This window comes from Phyllostomus discolor, chromosome Y (assembly GCF_004126475.2).
Source record: "Phyllostomus discolor isolate MPI-MPIP mPhyDis1 chromosome Y, mPhyDis1.pri.v3, whole genome shotgun sequence".
NCBI classification, from domain to species: domain Eukaryota; kingdom Metazoa; phylum Chordata; class Mammalia; order Chiroptera; family Phyllostomidae; genus Phyllostomus; species Phyllostomus discolor.
This window is the reverse complement of record NC_050199.1, coordinates 4,422,239-4,441,627: the sequence shown is the minus strand read 5'-3', so window position 1 is coordinate 4,441,627 and position 19,389 is coordinate 4,422,239. Positions and strand designations below refer to the sequence as shown.

Below are 19,389 nucleotides of genomic sequence, written 5' to 3'. Positions count from 1 at the left end.
ATGCAGCTGTCCAGATCCGTTAACCCCATTTATTGAAGAAGATATAGTTACTTCATTTTGTATTCCTGTAACTTTGTCAAATATTAACTGACTGTACTGCTTTGTGTTTAATTCTGGTCTCCCCATTGTGTTCACTGGTCAGTCTATCCTTATGCCAGTACCAGACTGTTTGGAGTACCGTGGCCTTGTATAGTGTGATGTAAGGTATTGATATCACTCTACTTTGTTCATATTTCTCAAAATTGCTGAGACTATAAGAAATTGTTTGTTTCCATATAAATTTATAAAATAATTGTTCTGTATCTGTGAAATATGTCATTGGCATTTTGCTAGGGATCACATTGAGTCTATAAATTGCTTTGGGTAGTAGTATGGACTTTGTAATGATGTTAATTTTCCAGTCCATGAATAAGATACATCCATGTATTTGTGTCTTCCTTAATTTCTTTCTTCAGTGTTGGGTAGTTCTCTCTGTACAGGTCTTTTACATCCTTGGCTTAGTTTATTCATAAATGTTTTATTTTCCATGTTGCTATAGAAAATGGGATCGCTCACCTAGTTTTTTGTCTGATGTTTCTTTGTTGGAATACAAAAAATACCTTTGGTTTTTGAATGTTAGCTTTTATCCTGCAGTTTTGCCAGGTTCATTTATTAGGTCAGGTAGTTTTTTGGTGGAGTCTGTAGGATTTTCTATGTATGATATCATGTCATCTGCAAACTGTGACAGCTTTACTTCTTCCTTTACATTTTGGATGCCTTTCATTTATTTTTTTTGTCTGATCACTGTGGCTAGAACTTTTAAAAATATGTGAATAGAAGTGGTGAAAGTGGACAGTAGACTTGGTTCCAAGCCTTTGCTTTTCAACACTTGGACGATTTCTTGCCATGCCATTCTGGCTTATAGTGTTACTGTTGAGAAATAAGCTGCCTGCTTCATTGGAGCTCTCTTGTGTGTTTCTGTCTGTTTCTCCCTTGCTGCTTTTATGATTCTCTTTTGGTTTTTAAAATTTGTCATTTTAATTATGACGTGTCTTGGAGTAGGCCTCTTTGGGTTCATCTTGATTGGGGCCCTCTGTGTTTCCTGAACATGCATGGCTTTTCCCTTCTCCGAGTTAGGGAACTTTTCTGCCATTATTTTTTCAAACAGGTTTTCTTTCCTTGCTCCTTTTCTTTCTTGTTTGTATGATGGTAATGTATTTTGTCATATTTCTTGTTGTCCTGCAATTTCCTTAAGCTATCCTCATACTTTCTCATTCTTTTTTCATTTTTGCTCTATATCGATATTTCTTTCTTTTATACATATATATATATATTCTTAAGATTTTTTAAATTTATTTTTAGAGAGGGAAGGGAGGGAGATAGAGAGAGAGAGAGACATCAATGTGCGGTTGCTGGGGGGTTCTGGCCTGCAACCCAGGAATGTCCCCTGGCTGGGAATTGAACCTGGGACACTGGTTTGCAGCCCGCGCTCAATCCACTGAGCTACGCCAGCCAGAGCTGATATTTCTTTCTACCACGACTTCCAATTTGCTGATTTGGATCTCTGCTTCATACTTGTAATTTTTTCTAGTATATATTTTTATTTAATATATTACAATATAATATAGGATAATACAATATATACTATATACTATACTATATATACTATATAGTATATACTATACTATATAGTATATACTATATTGTATTCTTTATTTCTTCCAGGTTGTTTTTTATAGTTTTTCTTTACTTTTTCATGCTGTTTCAGTTAACACTTAAGGTCCTTCTGTCATTGAGATACTTGAGCATCTTTTTTTTTTTTTGGAGTTCTGTGTCTGACAGCTTGCTCTCCTTAATTTCATTTAGTTCATTACTGGGGATTTTTCCATTCCTTTTGATTGGGCGTTCTTGTCTCCCCATTTTAGGTGATCTTTTTTTGCTTGCTTCTGTCTTATGGTGCTCTGACTTGCTTGTCTGCCTACATGTGGTGGACTTCTGTGGTAGGAGTTATTATGTGGGACTCAGTGGTGCAGTCCGTTTGATCTCCTTGTCTGGATCCTTTAGGGTGGCCCTTTCTTCCATTTGTTGGGTCTCTCTTGTTGTGCATGGGCTTTTCTTGATGGTGGCTCCTTTTAGGTGGGCTCTCCCCTCCAGCAGGCTTACTGGGAGTCACAGCTTTGTCTTGCATGTTGTTATACAAATGTTGGTTAATAAAGAAATACTACCAGACAACCAAATCTACTCCAGAACCCCCTACTGCATCAGCAATCTTATACACAACTTAAGAAAGATTAATAAATGTGAAGAGAGATTATGAATATTATAAGGTATGACAAAGGGTATATGAGATAATTAAAAGAGGGGAAAATGTTAGTAGAAAAAGGGAGGAGAATTGATGAGTTGGGGTAGAATGGAGGTGAAGAAAAGGGGAGGACAAAAGTAAAACAGAAGGACGATGGGAACAATGGGATAAGAAAAAGGAAGCAGGCACTGAGGTTTGAGGTAAAATTGAAAAGGTATTGGACCAATAGGAGCAAAATTGCAGGGAAAAAACCCACAGCAGGGTTTATAATAGTGAGAGCTGAATGAAGTTTAATTAAGATGGAACTGGAACAAGAATACTGTATATAAACAAAGTGAATATGAGATGTTTGCAGTAAGAAAACGATTTTGAGAGAATGGTGGAAGCAAACTAGTAAGAATAAGGAGTAAATAAGCTGGGAGTGGGGAGAAATAAAATTCCATGCTCAAGTGATCAAGGTCAGTGAGGAGGTGAAATGGAGTATTACAAAGAGAAAGTATTTTATGGGACCTGAAATACAAACAAATAGCAAATAGTTCTGTTGGGAGAATTACAGCAATTACGATTGTATTTATCCCTACTATCCACTGTTTATAAAAGGTAGAAAAAATAAGATTTATACGAGGTGGAAAAGAATGTGAAGTGACTTAAAAAAGTAGAGCAGTTACTCAAAGTTTGATGGATGCTTCAGCAGGTTCAGGGATTCCCAATGGAGGGATGGCATTGGTGCAGGAATGACACTAGAGGTACAGTTTCAAGCTCAACAGCCAGGCATCTCTGTTGGGCTCTTGAGTTCCTTATTTTTATATAGTTGGGTGTGCACATGTGGCATATGTGAAAGCAATCAAAATGAGGTTTTCAGGGCATACTTACTTTGTCATTGTTGTGCAGAATATATGACACAAACATAATAGGAAGTAGTTGTCCATTGTATATTGTGCAAGCTTTTAGCTTCTAATCTTTGCAATTAATCAATAGCACGTTTTACCACGTTATATAACACCTTAATTTTCTAAAGCTTAATTTAATTTTAATCAATATATTCTAAAGCCACAAGCTCCACATGTAGCTGGGGACAGGATTGTTTTAGTTCATTGGTAAAGGCCATGCGGAAGGCTTTTGTGGTCAGTGTGGTTAATACCTGTCTCACACTTCTCACTTCAGCACCAGAACCCTGTCTTTCTGTGCAAGTAATCTTTGTGTTGTTCAGTCCATTCAGCTGCCTGCCATTTACCTCGGTGTTGATGCATTTCTATTATTTGTTTCCATCTTTGATGTCTGACCTCTTTTGGCAACAAACACCATGGGGACCCTGATTGCTTAAGTGCTTCATAGGAGGGGAGTCTATAATAATCTTTACAGTATCCATTCATATTTACTCATCTTGTCCCTTTATGATAGATTCTGGTATAGGGTAAAGGGGAATCAATGGACCTAGGAGTTCGAGGGGGACCAGACTATGGATACTGGCACAGTGCTGACCAAATATGTTTATTGAGTCTATTTCTAGTTCCCAGAGCCCTGGTTTTAAGAAATTGTGTAATAAGGGTGGGTATAGGGGCTTTTGTTGGGAGTAATCCTAGGAGTCTTTTCCATTCCCGTTGCTTGAACTTCCTAACCCACTTAGGAGGACACTCTGGTGAGGAGTCACTTTCTAATGAACTGTCATTTTCTTGCTTACTTTCAAAGAACTGTATTTCTTCTGTGGAATTGCCATTTGTCCCAGTCCCATGGTAGATCACATAGACCCTAAGCACAGGCAGTAATACAGTGATTAAGTACAGGAGTGCCAAGTACTTTCCCCCACTGTGTCTGCTGTGCGGCTCCCTCTGTGACTGTGTCAGACAGCAGGGCTGGGCTGGCTCCCGGCAGATGGAGGAGAGAGAGTGAGAGTTAGGGACAGGAACATGGTGTAATGTGAGAGAAAAAGTTTACAACAATAGTAGTATAACTCAGGAAGATGGCAAAGTGGATTAAGAATAGGGAAGGGTGCTGTGTGGGATTTGGAATAACAATAATATAAAAACATGTACAACCTGAATAATAAGAATAAAAGGTAAAAGACCAAGGTTAGTGTGTTACTTGGAATACAAGTGAAGTGAAAGAAGAAAAGTTAAAGTTTATTATGAAAGGGAGAAAAAAAGAAGCAGATTAACCAACAACAACCACAAAGAAAAACCAAAATAGTAAAAAAGAGAAGAAAGAGAAATTGAAAAAAAATCCCATAAGTACAGTTGTCTTTATTTTACCCCTGCAACTACCATCAACAGCAGCCATCCCCACTTCCCTCCTCTGATTTCCTTCCCCCTTGGTTTTGTCCCTGTGTCCTTATTGTTGTTCCTGAAAACCCTTCACCCATTCCCCTCTCTATCCCCTCTGGTTACTGTCCATTTATTATTAATTTCAATGTCTATGGTTATATTTTGCTTGCTTGTTTTGTTGTTTAGGTTCCACTTCAAGGTGAAATTACATGGTATTTCATGGTATTTGGTATTTGTCTTTCACTGCCTGGCTTATTTCATTTAGCATAATTATATCAATTAGCTTTCCAGTTCCATCCCTGCTGTCACAAAGGTTAAATTCCTTCTTTCTTTCTACTGTGTAGAATTCTGTTGTGTAAATGTACCATAGTTTTTTGGTCCATTCTTTTACTGATGGGCCCCTAGGTTGCTTCCGGTACTTGGCTATTGTAAATTGCGCTACTATGAACATTGGGATGCATAGGTTCTTTTGAATTGGTGTTTTAGTATTCTTAGGATATAATCCCAGTAGTGGAATTGCTGGGCCAAAAGGCAGTTTCATTTTTACTTTTTTGAGGAAATTCCATACTGTTTTCCACAGTGGCTTCACCAGCCTGCATTCCTATCAAAAGTGCTGTAAGGGTCCCCTTTTCTCCACAACCTCTCCAACACTTGTTGTTTCCTGCTTTGTTTATGATGACCACTCTGACTGATGTGAGGTGGTACCTCATTGTGGTTTTAATTTGCATCTCTGTCATAGCTAACGATACTGAGCATCTTTTCATATGTCTCTGGGCTCTCTCTATGTCCTCCTTGGAGAAGGGTCTGTTCAGGTCCCTTGCTCATTTTTTTAATTGGGTTGTTTGTCTTCCTAGAGTGGAGTTGTGTGACTTTTTTGTGTATTTTGGAAATTAAACCCTTGTCTGAGGCATCATTGGCAGATGTTTTCCCATACAGTTGGTTCTCTTTTCATTTTAATGCTGTCTCCTTTAGCTGTGCAGAAGCTCGTTATTTTGATGGGATCACATTTGTTTATTTCCTTTATGTCCCTTCCTCTAGGGGACATATCCATGAAAATATTGCTGCATGAAATATCTGAGATTGTCCTGCCTATGTTTTCCTGAAGGACTTTTATGGTGTTATGACTTATATTTCTTTTATTCACCTTGAATTTATATTGGTGTATGGTGTAAGTTGGTGATTGAGTTTCATTTTTTTTGCATGTAGCTGGACAGCTCTCTGAACACCATTTGTTGAAGAGGAGATTTTTACCCCATTTTATTCTGCTGCCCCCTTTGTCAAATATTAATTGACTGTAGAGACTTGGGTTTATTTCTGGGCTCTCTGTTCTGTTCTTTTGGTCTATGTGTCTTTGTTCTTACACCAGTACCAGGTTGTCTTGATTACAGTGGCCTTGTAATACAGTTTGATATTAGGTATTGTGATCCCTCCTATTTTATTTATCAAAATTGCTGTGGCTATTCAAGATTCTTTATGGTTCCATATAGGTTTTTGAAATGTTTGTTCTGTATCTGTGAAATATGTGATTGGTATTTTAATAGGGATTGAGTTGAGTCTGGAAATTGCTTTGGGTAGTATAGACATTTTGATGATATTAAGTCTGCCACTCCATGAACAGAATAACAAGAAACTGTTGCAGAAAAGGGACCAGAATAACTCAAGAGACAGGGAGTAACAAAGGGAACTTTATTACTCATGCAGGTCCAGAGGAGTAGCCTCCCAAAGTCTGGGCCCGAGCTTGTATTTCATTTCCCATCTGGATAAGCAGTGTGATCAATGAGGGGCTATCAGTTTTTAACTTGCTTAGCAGCCCTTTTTGCAGGGTTTCCTGCCCAAGGCTGCTGTGGCAGGTGGGTGTCTGCAGTTTCAGCACACCAAGCGGGCTTACAGAAGCAAGAGTAGGGGTTATTGCATCAGCTTTAAGAAAATGGCATTTGGCTTTCCCCCCGACATTTCCCCACTTTGATGTCTGTGTTAGAGGGCATCACCATAGGTATCGCTTTGCTCTTCTAGGATTAGGTATTTTTCTCCCTCAGTATTCAAGGCCTGATACTCTTGGAGGGCTAGTATCCGTGCAGTGGTTCTCCAGGTTGCAGTGGCTTCTGTGGTTTGGACCAGAGTCCATATTATACATGGTCCAATAGTTATTCCTATTATGATAGTGAGCAGGGGTCCTAGCAGGTGTAGGAGCCACTGTATTCAGGGGCCAGTGCCCCATCTCCAGGAACTAGTAGAGTCTGCCCTGACCTTTTGTATGGTTTCTCTTAGCTCTCTTACTTTCTGGGTCACTACCCTGGACGGGTTAATGAAATATCAACATTCCTCATCTAGGAACATGCAGGTTCCTTTCTTCTCAGCAGTAAGGAGGTCAGGGGCCCAGCAATTTTGTGAGGTGACCTGGCCTAAGGAGTTTATCTTCTGCTGGAGGGTCATGAGTGAGTCTGCTACCCGTTCAGTGTCTTCACTGATTCTTACTGAGATAGTTGATGATAAACTCCCACCCAGGTTGCCAGCCCACTTACACCTGTACCTACCCCTCCTGCTAGACTAGTTCCTGTAAGTGCGGTGGCTAGCATACCTCTTTTTTGTCACTCTTTGTGGATGAGATAATTCCTTACTTATTCTGGGGTGTAGATATTGATATCTGGAGTTAAGAACAGTTGTGTGCAGAGTCCTGTCCAGTTGGCCTGTAGGCATCAGTATGCCATAGTATTGCATAGAAAGAAAATGCCTGGGGGGGTTGCATATAGTCTCTTTATTTCTAAGGGTCTCGTTTCACTGGCACTGATACCTGATGAGCGTTCCAACTCTTAGTGGTTCTGCAAGGTCATCTTGGGGAATTAAGCAGGTGAAGCTGGCCTCCATATTAATGAGTCTTACCCTAGTCACCATGGGCCCAAGGAGGATGGTGGTGTTTTCTTGGTGTGTTCCTGTCGGGGTCCAATTAGAGGGGGTGGGTACCCCAATGAGTGCCTGTCAGGTTAAGGGTAAGCAGATCCAGCAATCAGGTGCTGCTTCTCCTAGAACTTGTGAATCTTCCCGGGGTAGTGGTAAGACTGGTGGTGGTCTCCCAAAAAGGAGCTTGAAGGGAGTATACCCAGCCTGGTTTGGGGTGTTGCACACTCAGAACAGAACTGCGGTCAAGAGCTCCAGTCAGGGCAGTCTGTCTCTTGGTGGAATTTGGCTAGGGTGGTTTTATGGTCCTGTTCATGTGTTCTACTTTCCCTGAGCTCTGGGGTTGGTATGCCACGTGTAGGTTCCATTTGATTTGTAGATGCTTGCTCAGTTCTTGTATTGTTTTTGCTATGAAAGCCCATTGTCACTGCCAGTGGTCAGGAGCAGCCCATATTGGGGTTTGATTTCTTTCAGAAGGGCCTTGGTGACTTCTTGACTCTTTTTTTAGTTGGAGTTGGGTACACCCTACCCATCCTGAGAAAGATGAACACCAACAGGTATTTGTAGCCCTTGCTGGGGTTTTTTTTTCCCCCAGTGAAATCTACTTGTAGATCTTCAAAAGACATATTACCTGTAATCCAGATCCTGGGTGGAGCCTTTGGGTGCTGCAGTGGGTTGTTCCAGGCACAGGTGACACAGCGGGCACTGATGGAGGTGCAGAGGCTGGGGAGTCTGGCTATGTAGTAGTACTTCTTAAGCAGGGCTTCCATTGCCGTCTTCCCTAGGTGGATAACTTGATGGCATTCTGACACCAGGTCCAACACTGTGGGGGATGTATATCCTGCCATCTGGCAGGCGCCATGGTCCTGAGAGGGTCTTTGCACAGTTTTTGTTCTCTGCTCATGCATTGTTTTTGAGGGTGCATGTCAGTTTGAGCAGGTCTTGGGTCAGTAAGGGACAGGTGCTGGCTGGGAGCTACTCAGTCTTCATGTTTCCTTTTGCTGCCTGTTTGGCAGCTTTATCAGCCATTTGGTTTCCTAATGCCACCTCTGTCTCTCCTTTTTGATGGCCTTTACAGTGTATTACAGCTACAGCTTTCGGGGCCCATACAGCCTCTAGTAGTTGAAATATTTCTCCTTTATTTTTAATCCCTTTACCTCCTGATGGGAGGAGACCTCTTTTTCCTTCTTTGTAGCGTGGCAAAGGCAAGCCGTGAGTCTGTATATATGTTAACAGTCTTCCCTTTGGCCAGATCTAGGACACAGATTAATGCCCCTAGCTCTGCCTGTTGTGCTGACCACCCTGTTGGCAGGGCAGCTGCCTCCCAAACTCCGTGGTTGTCAGTCACTGCATACCTTGCATACTGTGTTTCCCCTTCTATGTAGCTGCTCCTGTCTGTGTATAGAGTCAGCTTGGGGCTATACAGGGGCTGGTCCCGCAAGTCTGGCTTGCTTGCATATACGTCTCCGGTGACTTCTTGCACAGTTGTGTTCAGGCTCCCCATCTTCTGCTGGTAAAAAGGCGTCCAGGTTCAACCTGTGTATTTCCTTGACTTTCACTTGGGGGGTTTTAAAGAGGAGCCCGTAGTACTGGGTCAGTCATGGGTTAGACAGTCATTTGTGTCCTTATTTGGTCAGGAGGCTGGCCACAGCATGGGGAATATGGGCCTCTATATCTTGTCCTAGGGTCAATTTGTCTGCTTCTTGCAGGAGTGTTACTGTGGTGGCAATGGCTTGCAAGCACGGGGGCCATCCTAACGCCACTGAGTCTGTTTAGATAAGTAGGCTACTGGCTGTTGCCAGGGTTCTACTGTCTGTGTTAACACTCCTAGGGCAATTTTGTCCTCCTCATGGATGAAGAGGTTGAATCCGGCAGTTCCAGGACTGGTGCCTACCCTGACAGCTCCTTAATGGCCTGGAAAGCCTCCTCCTGTGCTTGTCCCAAGGAGAATGGTGTCATACCTGGACCCACCAGGGCCTGGTGTAATGGTCTGGCTTGAGCGGCATACTTTGGGATCCAGACGTGGCAAAATCCTGTAGCTCCTAGGAATTCTCATAATTTTCATCAGCTCTTGGGCATAGGTAGGGTGAGTATGACCTTCTTCCTCTCAAGTCCTAGGGTCCTTTTTCCCTAAGTGGTGATGAACCCAAGGTATTTGACCTGCTGCTGGCAGATCTGGGCCTTCCTCCAGGACACCTTGTACTTGGCCCCTGACAGGTACCCTGCCTGGGTCATCTGGGTACCCTTCCAGGCACTGCTGGTGGGTCAGTGCCACCAGGAGGAGGTCATCTGCATACTGGAGGAGGGTGATCCCTTTCTCTGAGGCCACGAATGGGCCCAAGTCTCTGGCCAAGGCCTCCCCGAGGGTGGGTGAGTTCTTGAGCGCCTGGGGCAGTTGGGTCCAAGTGAATTGGGGCTTAGTCCCTGTCATGGGATCTTTCTCTCAAAGGCAAACAGGGGCTGACTCTGTTCCGCCAGCCGTAGACAGCAGAAAGCATCCTTTAAATCCAAATAGGCCAGGTTGCTTGTGGCGGGAGCTGCCCAAGAGGTTATACGGGTTCAGACTGATTTGGTGGAGGCTGATTGTGGCTTCATTGACCATCTGCAAGTCTGGGACCAGTTGGTAGCCACTCCTGTCTGGTTTCTGAACCAGCAGTAGTGGTGTGTTCCATGGGGACTGGCACAGTATGAGAGTTGCATTCTTTTTGTGCAGAAGTATGATTTCAGAAATGCTGGCTTGGGCCTCCCAGGGGATTGGGTATTGCCATAGCCAAGTGGGGGATGTGCTGGGTTTCAGGTCTATCACTAATGGCACACGGTTAATGGCCAAGCCTGGAAGGTTGTTTTTTGCCCAGACTTCTGGGTACTGGGCCCTGAGTTCCTCTGCTTCTTTCTCATTGAAGTCAGGCAGATTCTCAGCTTGCTGTGTATGGAGCTGATACTCCTCCTCTCATGGCTCGGTAACCAGGAGAATGAGACTTTTCCCAAGTTGGAGGCTTGCATTCCCACGTGGGTGGAAGGTTACTTGTGTTCTGAGTTTAGTGAGCAAGTCTCTTCCCAGGAGGGGGACTGGGCATTCTGGAAGGTAGAAGAACTCATGCATGACCCTGTGGTCTGCTGTTTGGATGCTTGGATGCTTGACAAAAAGTCTTTTGGGCGTTTGGCTATCTGGTTGCCCCTACTATGCAGGTGGCTCCCCCTGAGGGGTGTGCAGCCGGCGAGGTGACAACAGAATGTTCTGTCCCTGTGTCTACCATAAAGGGGATTGTTCACCCCTCCCCCCCAATCTGGACTCTGACTGTGGGCTCTCGGGGGCCTAGGTTGAGGGAGCCCAGTCCTTCCTGGTCCGAGTCAAGCCCAGCCAAACTTAGCATGGCTGGGGCTTGAGGTTCTGGGATGTGCTGGTTCTGACGGGACCACCCCTTCTTATGGTTCAGCCAATCTCTTTTCCAGTGCCCTTTACCTTTACAGTATGCACACTGGTTCAGGTCCAGGGACCCATGAGTCTTCTTCCCCCCTTGCTTGGACTGAGGTGTTTCCCCTTTAGGTGGTCTCTTCTGCTGCCTGAGAGCGGTGGCTAGTAGTGCTCCCTTTTTTTCCATTCTCTTCCTGGCCTCTCTCTCTGCCACTTCCTCTCAATTGTTGTAGACTTTGTTAGCTGCCTCAGTTAGCTGACTGATGTTCATCCTGGCAAACCCTTCTAACTTTGGAGCTTTTTCCTTATGTTGGCCGCCACCAGGGTAACAAAGGCAGTATTCACCCTATGCTGATTGTCAGAATTTTCAGGATCAAACGGGATGTAGATGCAGTATGCTTCACAGAGGTGTTCATAGAAGTCCTTCAGGCCTTCATCTGGCTTTTGCATCACGGTGGCAACTTTTGACATGTTGGTGGGGTTCTAGGCTCCCTCCCTAACTCCCCACAGGACTGCTTCTTGGTGGCACTGGAGTGCTGCTTGGCCCTCCTCCGTGCCGTGGTTTCAGTTGGGCTGTGTTTGAGGCGTGGTTCCCCAGGCTCATGCCTCTGGGTGGAGTTTTCCCACAGGGGCAGTGGCCTGGAGGTACTGCAAAGTCTCTTGGAGGATCCTCTGCCGCTCTTCAGTATTGAACAGAGTAAGGAGTAATTGGCGACAGTTGTACCAGGTGGGCCAGTGGGTCTGCATGATAGATTCTATAAAGTCGATTAGGGCCTGTGACTTCTCTAGGTAGGGGATGTGGTGATTTCCATTTAGGAGGTCTGTGGTGGTGAAGAGCTGGTGGTAGACTATCATCCAGCCTGGCTGGGGAGTCCTGTCTGGTCCTAATTGGTGGGGGCCTTGTGCTTCTCAGAGGGCCATTTGGATTGCTGGCTGGGATTGGAGTGTGGCTGCTACTGGACTGCCTGCTTGAGGTGGCTCACGTGTTCTTGGCAGAGAAACTGACTGCGGGGGCGTATCAAGTGTTGGCTCCTGTCCTGGCCCTCCTGGGGCATATGGTGGTGGAAGCACTAGTATCAGGGATTCATCTTCTTAGTCTCTCTGATATGTGGGATGCCTTCCTGTCCTTGGACCCTGGGCAACAGGGATACGTGTCGTGTGGTTTGTTGGGCTGCCTGGTTGGCCACACACTTGGGCTGGATGTGCCCCACCAGAGACCTCTTTTTCTTGGACTTTTTGCTGGTGCAAAAGCCTGAAACCAGGATGGCATTTGTTGTACTAATTCCTGCCAGTAGTCTATATATAGATACTGGTCTGGATGGCCTGGGGGACCCCTCACAATGTGTTGGACTGCTCTGGTTATCCCTAGGAGGGATAACCAGAGCAGCCCAACCTCATAGGGATCCCTCTGGATCCCAACCTCATAGGGATATCCCTATGAGGTTCCCTCATAGGGCCAGCCTACTCCAAAAGTGGGCCACTCTGATTCGAAGAAGGTGGCCAAAGTGTCTGGGTTTAGTGAGGGGTCCATGCCCTGAAACCAGTGGAAATTCTGCAGCATACAATCTAACACAGAGGGGAATTGATTGCCTGCCACACCTGTTCCTTGCGGTGTGATGTGGGCATACAAAGGAATGGTGTCTCCTTTTGGGGGACCACTCAGTTGCCCACCTGGCCTCTCCTCTCTTGAGGAACTTGGTCCTGTCTTAGCTAAGCATTCCCGAGCAGGGTCCAGGTTAGTCAGCCATTAGGCTGTATGATAGCACCCAGGAACTGCAGGTTAGGGCCCACTCAGACTCCATGGGCCAGGTCCGTGGAGCCACACAGACATACACACTACAATCACACTAGGTATCCAGAGGTTATTTACTGTTCCCCCTTCACAGGAGGGCCCTACTTGGCGGCCCGAGGGCCTCAAGAGATGATAATGATCAGTCTGTCCTTCCTTCCCAAAGGACGGGCCTGACATTGGATTGGGTCCCAAGACCATTTACCCATTCCTGATGCCACAAGGCTCCTGATTGCCCGTTCGTTCCTCCCTGTAGCCAGGTCAGGGTTGAGATGCCAGGCGCCAGCCAGGAACCCTGGGGGCAAGGTGGGTCCTGAAGAAAGGGTTGGGTGGCTTGCTTCCTGCTTGTCGCAGGGCTCCCTGGAACAACCAACACCCACTCCACTGGAGGCAGAGTGCCTGCTTGCGTGGGTTGATTCCCGGTCAGGGAACCAGAAATGTTGCAGAAGACCAGGGACTGGAATAACCTCAGCAAGACAGGGAGTAACAAAGGGAACTTTATTACTCAGGCAGGCCTGGAGGAGTAGCCTCCCAAAGTCTGGACCCTGAGCTTCTGTTTCATTTCCCTCTTATACATCTGGACAAGCAGGGTGAGTGATGAGGGGCTAATGGTTTTTAGCTTGCTCTGCAGCGCTTTTTGCAGGGTTTCCTGCCCAGGGCTGCTGGGGCAGGTGGGTGTCTGTGGGCCAAGTGGGCTTACAGAAGCAAGAGTAGGAGTTATTGCATCAGCTTTAAGAAAATGGCATTTGGCTTTCTCCCCTACAAAACAACTAGAACTGCCAGAAAATCAAATTGTATGGCAGTAAGGCAACCAAGGCGTTAAAGAATAAAGAAACATTTGTCCAGACTGCTAGGAGGGGCAGAGATGGGCAGCCAGGGTTGAGAGGACTCATGGCAAGGCTGTGTCTGGCAGAGCTTATGGTCCCACATTTGTGTTCAGATAAACTGGGAGGAACAACTGGGGAGTGAGACATAACACAACCCAGGTTTCTAGCTCAGGAAACCAAAGCCTCAGAACTGTGACTGTAAAATCCTGTGGGCATGTCAGCAGCAGGAGCAACTCCCAGCTTCACAGGAGAGTTCATTGGAGAGACCCATAGGGTCTTAGAACATACACAAGCCCACCCACCTGGGTACGATATACCATAAGGGCCCAGTTTGCTTGTGGGTAGCGATGGAAGTGACTGAAAGCTTGCTGAGAGTTGAGAAAGTTGCATTTTCCATCTCTGATCCCTCCTCCACATATAGCACCACAGTGTGGTGAAGTGGGTTGCTCTGCCTTGGCCAGTAGCTAAGGCTGTGCCCCATACAATGTAAGAGCTGTATGGAGACAAAGAAATAGAGTCCAAATGAAGGAACAGTCAAAACTCCAGAAACAACTAAGTAACGAGGAGATAGCCAATTTATCAGATGCAGAGTTCAAAACACTGGTAAGCAGGATGCTCACAGAAATGATTGAGTACAGATGCAAAATAAAGGAAGTCAAGTTGAAGGCTATAGAAAGTGAAATAAAGCAAAATATTACCTGGACTCAGATCAATGATTTGGTACAGCAGGAAGAATAATCATTGAACTGGAACAGAATGAAGTAACAAGAATTCAAAAAAATTAGGAGAGGCTTAGGAACCTTTGGGACACCTTTAAACACACCAGCAACCAAATCATAGGGGTGCCAGAAGGAGATGAGGAAGAACAAGAAATGGGAAACTTATTTGAACAAGTAGTGAAGGAACATTTCCCCAATCTGGTAAAAGAAATAGACTTCCAGGAAGTCTGGGAAGTTCAGAGGGTCTCAAAGAAGTTGGACCTAAGGAGGAACACACTAAGACACATCATAATTACATTAGCCAAGATTAAAGAGGAGATAATCTTAAAAGCAGCAAGAGAAAAAGATATGGTTACCTACAAAGGAGTTCCCATTAGACTCGCAGCTGATTCCTCAAAAGAGACCTTGCAGGCAAAAAGGAACTGGAAAGAAGTATTCGAAGTCATGAAAGGCAAGGACCCACCCACATCCAAGATGACTGTATCCAGCAAAGCTATCACTTATAAGAGAAGGGCAGGTAAAGTGCTTCCCAGATGAGGAAAAGTTAAAGGAATTCATCACCAAGGCTTTATTTAATGAAATGTTAAAGGGACTTATCTAAGTAAAAGATCAAAACTATGAACATTAAAATGACAAAAAATCTTACAGCTGTGGATAACTGAACTGAAAAATAAAAACAGGTTAACAAACTAAGGAAATAAGTAGAACAGGAACAGAATCAGAGAAATGAAAATCACATGGATTGTCATCAGTGGGGAAGGAGTCAGGGACAGTGCAGGGAAAGGTACTGGGAAAAAGAACCATAATTCCAGCTAACAAAATAGAGAAGGGGGAGTTAAAAGAATAGGAAATGGAGAAGCCAAAGAACTTATATGTACATCCGTGGACATGAACTAGTGGAGGATTGGAATGCTTTTGGGGGAAGGGGGATAAAGGCAAGAAAAATTAAGACAAGTGTAATAACATAATGAGTAAAATTGTTTTTTTGTTTTTTTGTTTTTTTTTTTTAAAGAAAAACCACCTACTGAATGTTAATTCTGTCCACCTGGTATTCCAGATCTTCCCAGCTCCAGCAGTTTATGGGGTAGTGGTGCTCAGTTTTCTTCTTCTAGTAGTTCCACCAAGGAAGGTTGCTCAGTCTGAGCTGCAGTAACTTAAGGTACCCAGTTTATAGCCCATTGCCATTAGAGAAATGTGTTATTCGCACTCTCTGTGCAGTTGCACTGGGCTGCTGGTGATAAAACCACCTTGCTTTGCAACCCTTTGATCAGTCTGGGAGGTGCACTGAGTAGGAGCAAATCCTTCTGTTGGCTGGGCAGATGCATGCAGGAGGTCCCTGCCCAACATGCCCATGCCGTTTTGTAAAAAGTCTCTATGGGACCCACTGCTGCTCAGGCCACTGTCTGGTTTTCTACACATTCCAACTCTCTAGCAAGTCAAAAGTCTATGTCAGTCACAGCCAGTCACTGTCCACCCCTTCTCCCAGCTCCAGGTGTTGCCATGAACCCTCTGGCGCTCTGGTACTGTCCCTGCCAATGACTGTTGCCCCATTCTAGGCATGTGTGCTGTTTTTCCCCAGTGACTATCATTCAGGTCGCTCCTGGCATTGATCTGATTTGCCTGCCTGAGAGGGGAGGGCAACCCAGCTGTTTTCTGATGTCACTGCATAGCCGTCATTTTTGGCATCATGCTGGGGGACTTTTTCTGTCCATCTATAAAGCTTCCTTAATGCTCAGTTGGAAGTGTCCTCTTCATCAGCTTTGGCTTCCAAACTTCAAGTCAGGTAAGATGCTGTTGGCTGTTCACTTCGTTTTTCGGAAGATCAGCTAAGTGTTGGGTGCATGAGCAAGTAGTTTCAGCTCATATCTCCTTTGCTGCCATCTTTTTCTCTCCTCACATTGATATTTCAGTCATAATTTACCTTTTTTAATTTTGTGTACTCACTAACAAATTGTAACTATAGTCATTTTAAATGCTTTTGTTCTTTAACTTACACCCTGATCAACATTATAGTATTGGATTATTCTGACTGATTATATACTTAGTTACTTTACCAGTATACTTTATATTTTCATGTTGCTAATGAGCTATTTTTAATTTAACATTTATTGTAAAGCAGTTTTAGTGGTGATTAACTCCTTTAGCTTTTGTTTGAAATTTTTTTTTTATTTTTTAAATTTTTATTTATTGATGTATAAAAAGATGGGAAGGAAAAGAGGGAGAGAAACATCAACTTGTTCAACTTTAGCTTTTGTTGGATGCTTCTTGTATGTGCCCTGTTAGGGTATGGAACTTAGAACCTTGTCATAGTGGGGTGACAGTATAAGCCACTGAGCTATGGGGCCAGAGCCATCTTTCCTTTATTTCTGAAAGACAGTTTTACCGGTTAGGTATTCTGGGTTGGCACTACTTTTTCTTTCAGTACTGTGTTTGTGTAGTGCTATTGTCTGCTACCTTGCAGTATTTCATCTGAGAAATCTGTTACTAGTTCATTGGTGGTCCCCTTGTATGTGAGAATTTTTTTTCTTGATGCTGTTAAATTTTTCTTTAATTTTGAGAGTTTTATTATAATGTGCCCTGGGAAAGATTATTTTGGGTTGAAATTGTATAGAGATTTATAACTCATAAACTTGGCTGTCCAAAATTTTCCCAATAGTTTTGGGAAGTTCTTGGTCATTATTTCTTTAAACAAAACTTTCTGCCCTTTCTATCTCCTATGCTTTGGTGCCTTCAGTAATAATTAGATTATTCCCTATAGTGGTATAGTTCACATAAGCTATCTTTACTTTTTAATTTCTTTTTCTTTGTTTATCTCTGATTAAATTATATTGGAAGCCCTATTTCTACCTCACACCTACTTCTGCTTGGTTCAGTTTATTACTGAAGGTTTCTATTTCATTTTAAAAATTTCATTCCTTGTATTTTTCAACTCCAGAATTTATTTCTTTTTTAATGATCTTTATCTTTCTTAAATATTATTTTCATGATTTCATTGTCTTTCTTTGTTGTCTTATAACTCTCTAATCTTCCTTTAAAAACAATTAATTAAAATTCCTAATGGCAAATTACAGAATCTCCACGTCTTTGAGGTTAGTTGCTAGAAAATTACTGTTTTTTGATGTCATTTGTCCTTAATTTTTTGTATTCTTTGAGGTCTCACAGTGTTTTTACATTTGAAATCAGTCGTCTTCTCTAGTCTTTACTATTGGGCTTATAGTTGCAAGTACTTCCTGTCAGACCTGGTAGGGATTCTGAGGCTCTCTGGACCTTTCTGTAGAGATGCCTGTCCTACAATTTTGTCCCCCTCTTTGCGGGAATTCTTGAGATGGGGTGCCTTCCCTCAGCCCTGCACAACGAAGCTAGGTACTGAGAACTTTATGTTTGCTTTCCCAAGGTGGTGCTGAATGCTCAAGTTTGTGTGGTTTCTCCTAATCCCAGAGTTGGGCCTGGTACTGCTGTAGTTGGCAGTGCACACAAGGTACTAACCATGGGAGATGTGCATGAGTAATCTGCAAGAAGAACTGGGTGTGGCCATTGGCCAGTTGGGGTGATCATAGGCAAGGTATGGATTTCCTGATAGATTTTTTGACGCATCATGAAGCAGTTAATAGGATTGCATCCAAGAACATGGGCTACTGTGAACTTGCCCCATATTGTACCACACATTCAGTATTCTGGATGGGGTGAGAAATAAGAGAGCCTCTTAGACAGTATCTTGAATACATGGGAAGCTGGGGACTTAAACAGTTTCTCACTTTGGGACAAAGTGAGACTGAGTTGTGCTACCTTGGGGAAGGGTGTTACTGCTCCTCAGCTACTCCAGTGTGTCCAAATTCATTTTTTTTTTCCTGCTTAACAGAGTGCTGGAACTTCTCCAGTGGACTCTTGGATTTCCATACATGGTGGAAGTCCATGGGTGATTATCTCAATCAGTGTTCTTTGGGATGAGAACAGTAAGGCCAGTAGAAAGCATTCCTCCATGAGGATTTAGATAGAACTTTTATTAGGCTAAGGAGGTTAGTTTTTGTAGAGAAATTTGAAGAAACCTTAACTAAAAATTGTTTTCATTGTCTTCTTAATTGGGTTTTTTTTTAGTTTCATTTATTTATACTTAACAAGATATTTTTGCAGTTATCCTTCCATTATATTTTAAAGAGATAAAAGAAGTACAAAGCCAGAGCATTTGGGGGTGAGGAAGTAGTGACTATTTAGAGCAAGTACCTTTTCCATTTTCTTACGGTTAAAAACTATTACTATCACCATTATTGTAATGGTTATCAAATAAATATTCTTTATTTGGTATGAGTAAATGTCATAAAATATATACTATTTTTAAAAGATTTTATTTATTTATTTTTAGAGGAAGGGATGAAGAAAGAGGGAGAGAAACATTACTGTGTGTTTGCCTCTCATATGGCCCCCCACTGGGGACCTGGCCTGAAACCCAGGCATGTGCCCTGACAGGGAATTGAATTAGTGACCCTTTGGTTCCCAGGCCAGCACTCAATCCACTGAGCTGTACCAACCAGGGCAAAAATATTATTTTTAAAAAATGTATTGGATATATTTTAGAGGTGACATGCTATAAATTCACTTCTTCACAATATAAATTATAATTTTCTTATTGGCATACTTCCACAAGTATTATATGATTTAATACCTGAACATTAGGGCATAAATACCATGACATATGTTAAGAAATAGAGTAAACAAAGAAAGATAAAGTGCTATTGAAATTCAGAGGTGGGAGGGATTATTTATAGCATTTTGTTGTGTTTGTGTGGTAGGGAAGCAGATGAAGAAGATAAATCACATGACAGTGAAGAAGAAACCCAGGTAGAAGAAACCCATACAGAATTTTTCTATTTTTGTTTATACTAGGAGAGAAACAGAGATTGGGGTTATGTAGGGGGTGGGCGGTGGTGAGGAGGGGAAGATGAGTAAAGGGAAATTAAGAGTAGGGAGAAGGTAGTAAGGGCCAGATCTTACTAGATTGAAATCCAAGCTTGAATTTTATTTAGAGTTCAACAGAAAGGCATTAAACTATTTTTAAACAGAGGCCTGACATTTAACTCATGTTTGGGAAATTCACTGACCCCTAGCAATAATATGATTTATCTGTACCCTAGCAGAAACTAACCAGGCCCCCTTTGACTTAACAGAAGGCGAATCAGAGCTAGTGACCTTTACATGTGTTAATAT

General features: G+C 43.2%; 1 protein-coding gene and 1 long non-coding RNA gene across 4 annotated transcripts in view; one reads left to right on the top strand and one right to left on the bottom strand.

Moving 5' to 3' along the window:
* LOC114489884 (zinc finger X-chromosomal protein-like) overlaps window positions 1–19,389 on the top strand; it is a 60,617-nt gene that overhangs the window by 12,200 nt on the left and 29,028 nt on the right. The gene's annotated exons all lie outside the window — the stretch shown is intronic.
* Window positions 4,522–19,367, bottom strand: LOC118498611. Its single transcript, XR_004901099.1, has 3 exons — window positions 19,280–19,367; window positions 16,128–16,130; window positions 4,522–4,532 (listed from the first exon to the last, which is right to left on the bottom strand). It is a non-coding gene; the product is annotated as an uncharacterized LOC118498611 (long non-coding RNA).